Source organism: Chondrus crispus, genomic scaffold (assembly GCF_000350225.1).
Source record: "Chondrus crispus Stackhouse genomic scaffold, scaffold_51, whole genome shotgun sequence".
Taxonomy (NCBI): Eukaryota; Rhodophyta; class Florideophyceae; order Gigartinales; family Gigartinaceae; genus Chondrus; species Chondrus crispus.
The window spans coordinates 172,627-179,647 of NW_005178504.1; positions in this window are offsets into that span (position 1 = coordinate 172,627).

Sequence of the window (7,021 nt, forward strand, 5' to 3'; positions counted from 1 at the left end):
CCCATGGTTTTGCCCTTTTTTAAAAGCTCCCCGCTTGGGGGGGGGAAGGAGGGAAAAAGAACAAAGAAGTTTTTTTTTTTTTTTTTGGGCCCCCCCCCCCCCCCCCCCCCCCGATTATTTTCTTGTGGTGATGTCCTCCCTCTTATACACAAGAAAAGACGGCCTCCACTTGACGGAATAAATGCCTCTTGTCGGGAGATTTCTACTTTGTACACGTGGTACACATGCAGACCAATTATTAAACTACAGATTTGGGTGATGTCTCAGGGTATGTCCTGAGGTATGTCTTGGGGTTTGGCCTGGATATCCCTCCCGACAGTAAACACGACCAAGGTCTTGAGTCTCTCCTACAGGTTATAGGCCCTTTTCCTTTTCCGCTTCCACTGTCCACCCCCTCATCCCCTTTCCATCAACCCTCATCCAACCGGCCCACGGCCGATCATCACTTCACACAAGCACCCAACCGGCCCAGGGCCGATCATCAATCACACAAACACCCCAACCGGCCCCCGGCCGTCCATCTCCACTCACACACCAACCATTCCTCCCCCTGAGACTCCCCTCCTTTCCCTCACATATTTCCCCCCTCCCCAGCTGTCCTCGCATCCACCATGGAACCTTCCTCCTCCCATGACAGCCCGCGTCTATCCGTCACGCAGCTCACACTCATAAACTACAGTTATTGGTACAACAACCTTGTCCTCGTAGCATCTGTCAACGACTGTGACCAACACCTGGACAGCAATCCACCCCCACCCACCGATCCCAACGACCTCCGCCTCTTCACACGCAAGAAACGCCTTTCTCTGGCAATGATCTTTCACAGCCTCTCCGAAGAAGTTCGCTCCCTCCTGGCCGACAGTGACCTCACCATCCCACCCCATGACCTCTGCAACCGCCTGCACGAGATCACCACTGCCAACCGCAGCAACGCACCTTACCTCCTGACTGCCCTTGCCCGAGAAACCACTCTCCGACTAGGCACGCCCATGCTTGATTAGATCACATCACACAAAAACATACGCACCCGTATGCGTGCTGTTAATTATCCCGGCATACAGAACACCGGCACTGCAGCACAGTTTTTGCTTGACGGCCTCCGCGACCACCCCGACTACAACCCGATCGCCCTGACCCTACATGCCCAATCAAGTTTACTCCCCGTCGAACAGATAGAAGCCCATCTTCTGCACGCCGAAAATTACCTTTCCAAGCAGAACCCACAGCTCGCCAACCAAACCTACCCTCACCAACGCTCCCCCCGTGCTCTTGGTCACCACGACCCGCCATCCCGTGGCAACCGCAACGCCCGTCGTCCCAACCACTGGCGTGGGAAATGGTGCTCCTTCCACGGAACACCGTCCCATGACACTGAGGAATGCATATCCAAAATGCGCGAGGATATGCGCTACAGCCCCGCACACCAAAGATACCGCCACACCCCCAAACCAGAATCCTATGCGCACTGGCAACAATCAACTCTGCCATCCCTTACCCCCAACCACCAGTCACAGCCCAACACTTGGACCCCACACACGGACCCGAACCCCGATACACCCGCCACTCCGTACGTACTCGACTCCGCCGCCTTCCCGATACACCTCCGCCGAGCACCCCCCCACATGCCTCCCTCACATGGCTCCACCCTGACCGCAACCGGTTCCCCCTCACCTATCTCCCATCAGGGACCCGTAATTCTACGCCCCCGCGACCCCAACCGCGAGTCCCCACCCACACGCATCAAGATCCACCGCGCCATCGTCACGCCCCACCTCAAGCACAACCTCCTGTCAATACCGCAACTGTCTTCGCACTGTGATACGATTTTCCAAAAAGACAAAGCCTTCATCTGCTACCCCCTTCCCCCTCCACCAACATCCTCAATCATTGCCACAGCCCACCTACACAAAGGCCTGTACCACGTGCAAATAACGACATCATCCCAACTCCCCACAGCGTCCCACGCCAACCTCACCCATCCACCCCCCCCCCTCAACACCTCCCACTTCCGATCGAGCAAACCACGCCACCGCGCCCATCCCCCCAAATGCACCCCGCTGGCCCACCCACCCTCCATTACGACAGCACTCCCGACTATCGCCCCCTCTCCCCCTCGTCAAAAACATCCCTTAAGCGCCGCACACCCTCCCCACCCCCCCTTACTGCACCCCCTCTCCTTCTGACTCCACATACCATCAATTCCACCTCAAACTAGGCCACATACATCCCCAAAAACTTCATCATATGGCCATGCACAATCTGGCCCCCTGCCTTCCCCCCTCCTTGAAATCCCCCCTCCTCGCCTCATATGCACGGGCTGCCTCGTGGGAAAGAAATCCCGCTCTCCATTCCATGGTCACCCACGCGCCGCAGCCCCTGGCACACACCTTCACACCGACATGTGTGGCCCCATCACCCCTCTCTCCCTCGATAACAACCGGTACATGATCACCTTTATCGATGAAGGAAGCCGCAAGCTGTTTGCCTCCTTCCACCCTGTAGTGCAATGCGCCTGTCGGGCAGAGACCGCGGTCCGATGGTCCAGCAAAAACAACAACAGCAACAAAAAGAAGAACTGCCGATGGCACAGCGCTACGGAGTGTCCGACTCTCCCTTCTCTGTTTAAACGAGCTTGCGACTCGTAGTAGCTCGGATCCCTGATTGGGGGGGGCACAGAGAAATAGCCCGGCCCGGGATCGGTGTGGTAGAGACTTGCGAAGAGATCTGCTCGACGAGTGTGGAGTGGGGCGCGTACGTAGGTACCCCGGTTCCACTGGGTTGCAAGGCCAATGCTCGTTGAGCTTCTTCGACACCTTGTAACGCGACAAGGCCTTCGACGGGGGCGTCGCAACGCAGCCAGACGGGAAGTAGCAGCGCTACGTCAACCGTGCCGCCCGATGGCTCGAAACACCTACACCGGTTCGGTCGCAACCGACACCGATGGTACCAACACTGGCTCGTAATACGACGGAGCCCTTCGAGGGAGACGTCGTTGCAACGGTCTCCGTCGGAAAATGGGTCACAGTAGTGTAGCATAAACACCCCCAACGGAGAGGGGTGTATGCACAGCTCGACGTAGACCCCGTCCGAACGGGAAGACGGGGGTGAAGCGGGACACCAGCTAACGGCACCGGGCAGCGGGCCCGGGTAGCGTGGTAGAGCGGGAACGGGGAGGACGCCGGTACGCGCGAGCGGTTCGACGCCTCGACGCCCCGGCGCGGTACTGGGTAACGATCCAGTACCGACGGGTGGAGGCGGAGCCGACTCGTGGGCGTACCGCGCGCGTCCTCAACCCGCGCTCGGTGCCGCTGTAAGGTAGTTAGCGAACGCTACATTAGAATAAGCGGGAAGTCGGACCTTGACGGTCGGTGGGTGACAAGTCCGTGCTTGTCCTCCTCCACCGCCGCCGGTCCGCTCCATATTTAATGTACATAATAACCTATCATAATAGTACAGTACCGATGTACTGTAGCGACGTACTGTAGCGGTCGGTCGACACTGTAATACTGTCAGCCATCGGGGCTGACAGTACACGTGTGTGTGCGTTCTGCGGTCCCGCGCGTACACGTGTACACGTGCGCCCCCTGTACTCGGGGGTACACGTGGTGGTACTGTAGAGCATCGAGCTCTACAGTAACCGATCCGATTCTGAGTTGATCTAATCTAAGATAAAGCCCCAGGGGGGGGGTTATACTACAAGTAGCAGCGCTACGTCAACTGTGTCGCCCAATGGCTCGAATCACCTACACCGGTTCGGTCGCAACCGAGGCCGATGGCACCAACACAAGATAAGGGAAAAATAGGTAGAATTAGAGATAGAAAAGGATAGGGAAATAAAGGAAAGAGAAAAGGGAACCCCGAGCGATAGAGGACGCCGTAGGCTTAGGTAAAAGGGAGCGTCTTGGTAGAGACGGACTTCGACCAAGGCGACATTCAACTCCGGCAACTCGGGTTGGTTTATTGACTTGTTCGGTCAAAGGGCTAAGTTATATAGAGCCCCGCCGGGCGAGTACAGTAGCTCCCGGCTCTAGATTCTAGATCTAATCTAGTGTCAGCAAAATTAATGCCAACTAATTAACTAAATAAAATAAAATAATTAAAAATTAAAACTGTGCAATTATTCACACGTGTGTCCCCCAAACCCGGACTACTTTTCGTATCCAAATGTTTTCCTTTCTTTTCACCCCCCTTTCCAGGTGCGTATTGCACTACATATCCCCCTTCTGAGCGCTCTCGCGCAGCGGCTTCACTCCCTTGCTTCCCAACTTCTTCCTTTTTCTCCCGACCATCGGTCGCCGCTCGCGTGAGAGTAAGACGATCTCCATGTTTCCTTCATCGGATCCCACTGTCGGACATACCGCCCGCGGTCGCCGCGGTGTGGGCTTCTCACACACGCCTTCCATTCCTAGCGACCTTCCTTCCATACCCTGACTTCCCCCGAACACCAACGTTCCTGAACCGGTCTTTCATCCCGATCTCCATCCTTCATCAGCCCCTTGTCGATACCCCTCACTAGCCGAGCTCCAAGGTAAATCCATGCGCGACTATCCCTTACTGTACGCGGCCACTCCTTGGTTTTCCGCCATCGACGTGCGCGACGTCACTAGCATCGGGCGCGACTTTGCCGACGGTGCGGGGATGCTGCCGGGTCACCTTCCCCTTCTAGCTATTTCCTCCTACGATTGGCGTGCCCGTGTCGCCATTCCCCCTTCTATCCTGCGTCGTTCCTCCCCTCGTGGCCGACAGGGCCTATCCCTGCGGTTCATGGAAGCCGTTCTCGACCGTCTCGACCTATCCCTATCCGATGCCCTCATCCCTCCGTCCTTCGGATGTGACACGTGGAAGTTTCGCACGGAGGGGGAGCGTGATTACCCCGACAACCTCTTCAGCTGGACACGGGGTGACCCCGTGCTCGAGGCGGACCGCCTGTGGCATAACCAACTGACGGTGACTAACGATGCCCTGTCATACACGCGCGCAATCCTCCCCCTCAATTTCCGATATACGAAAGGCGGGAACATCCCCTTCTTCCAGCATACGGTCCGATTCGAGCGTAAGATGAGATCGGACACCGGATATTTCCTAGCTTACTAAATGGTTGAGGCGGGGGAAATTGCTCGGTCACACTATCCCAACCGGTACCAGCAACTCCCCTCGTGGTGGGGACAATTTGAGGTCTGCCAAGGGTTTTGGGCAGAGCTCGGTCCCATCCTTACCTACTTTGGAAGCCATCTCACTGATCCTCGTCACGGGTTGTGGGTTGTCTTTTTGACGGAGTGGTGCGTGAAGGTAGCCGCCACCTTGCTCTGGGAGGCGTACGATTGTTGGCGGCTTTGGTATCTTCCTCCGAAGCTCGTCGAGCTCATGTGCCTTTTGGACTATACTGTGCCCTTGGGCGGAGCAGACACCGACTTCGAACTGCACTCCTTACTCGAAAAGATCAATCAGGTCGACTGGGATGTTGTTCCCCCTATCAACTCATCCCGATCCTTCGCGAGGCGACGCCCGTCCTTTTCTCCCGGACGAAGTCACAATGCGGCGGGTGACTTTGTCTGGTTCAACCCTTGGACATCCGCCTTGTGGTCTCCCTCCGAAGCGCGCCTCAGTCGCCAATTCGGCAACCAAGTTCCAACCCCTGACGTAGCTCCCATACGAGCCATAGATCCCCGCGCAGACGACGTTTGCCCCCGACCGTCTGCTCCAGATTCCCCTCTCCCTGCAGCCCCTGCCGCTGCTCCTCCTGCTGTCGATATCCCCTCGGCAGGGCATACTGAAACTCTGTCGGTTAGGGAAGCGTTTTCTTCCCCACCGTCCCCATCAATTCCCAAAAAGAGCGACGGAGCCATTGACATCTACTGCACATTGCTCCGCGCTCATGGCATCGAAGGTGAAGCTCTCCAAGGGGCTTCCCTCGATGATCTGCGAGTCCTTGCTCGACTCGTTACCTCACTCCCGAAGGAAAAATCCTTGGGTGTGCCGCCCCAATGACCTGCCGCTTAGAGCGACTTCCCCGTGATCCGTTCTCGGATTATTACCCGTTTGGGGTGACGTCTGGTTATTGACGTCATCCTGTAGCTTTTGGATAATAAATGAACCACCTGCGTATCCCCCGTTACCTTCACTTTCCTCCTCTTTTGTGGCACATTCTCTTCCTCCTATTCTCGATGTGCGTTTCTTGCGGCATGTCCGGCGGCCGTCTTTGCCCGTAACGCAACATGGCGAAGGAAAGGAACTTCGCACTGACAGTAGGGGTATACGTGGGGCTTCGGGCAGCCTGCAGCCGATTCCCTCATCACAATATCGCAAAAGCGCCGCGTGAACCAAACGGGAGCCCGTTCTTCCTCTTGTCGGTTGTGCGCTTAACAACACTTAAAATCACCATCCATGCCAACGTCCAGTCCGAAAAGAAACTCCAGACCACCGGCAGGGGGATGTATATTTTCTTTGCAGTTGCTGCGACACAGCGAGTGCGAAGAACCTGTGAAAGTGAGAATTAGATTTTCCCTGACGTCACACCATTATCCATCATAGTCTTCCTTCTCTTCGATTCCTTTTTCCTCCTCTTTATCCAACACGAACGTCTTCCTTTCCCTCGATTTCCTTTTTCCTCCTCTTTATCCAACACGAACGTCTTCCTTTCCCTCGATTTCCTTTTCCTCCTCTTTATCCAACACGTCGCGGCTGTGACACAGTAAAGTTTAGACGTCTTCGAATGTGTGAGTCCACAAGGGCTCGTCCCATCGGTTCGATGTCGACATCACGATGTGCTCCCCCGGGGAGGTGCGTAGTGCGCCTTTCCCTTTTGTTCTCCAGCCTTCTATCCGTAGCCACACACAACAAACAAAAATCAGCCAGCCTTCTAACACGATCGGAACTTGGTCCCTTTGCGTCTCGTCCGTTCGGACGGTCAAAGCGAGAGTCGATCCCAGTTTTGGCCTGTTAGCGATTAGTTACCCTTCGTCCGGCGCTCCCCTGCTCTCGTTGCGATCCGCGATCCCTTCTTCCTTCTCTTCAATTATCT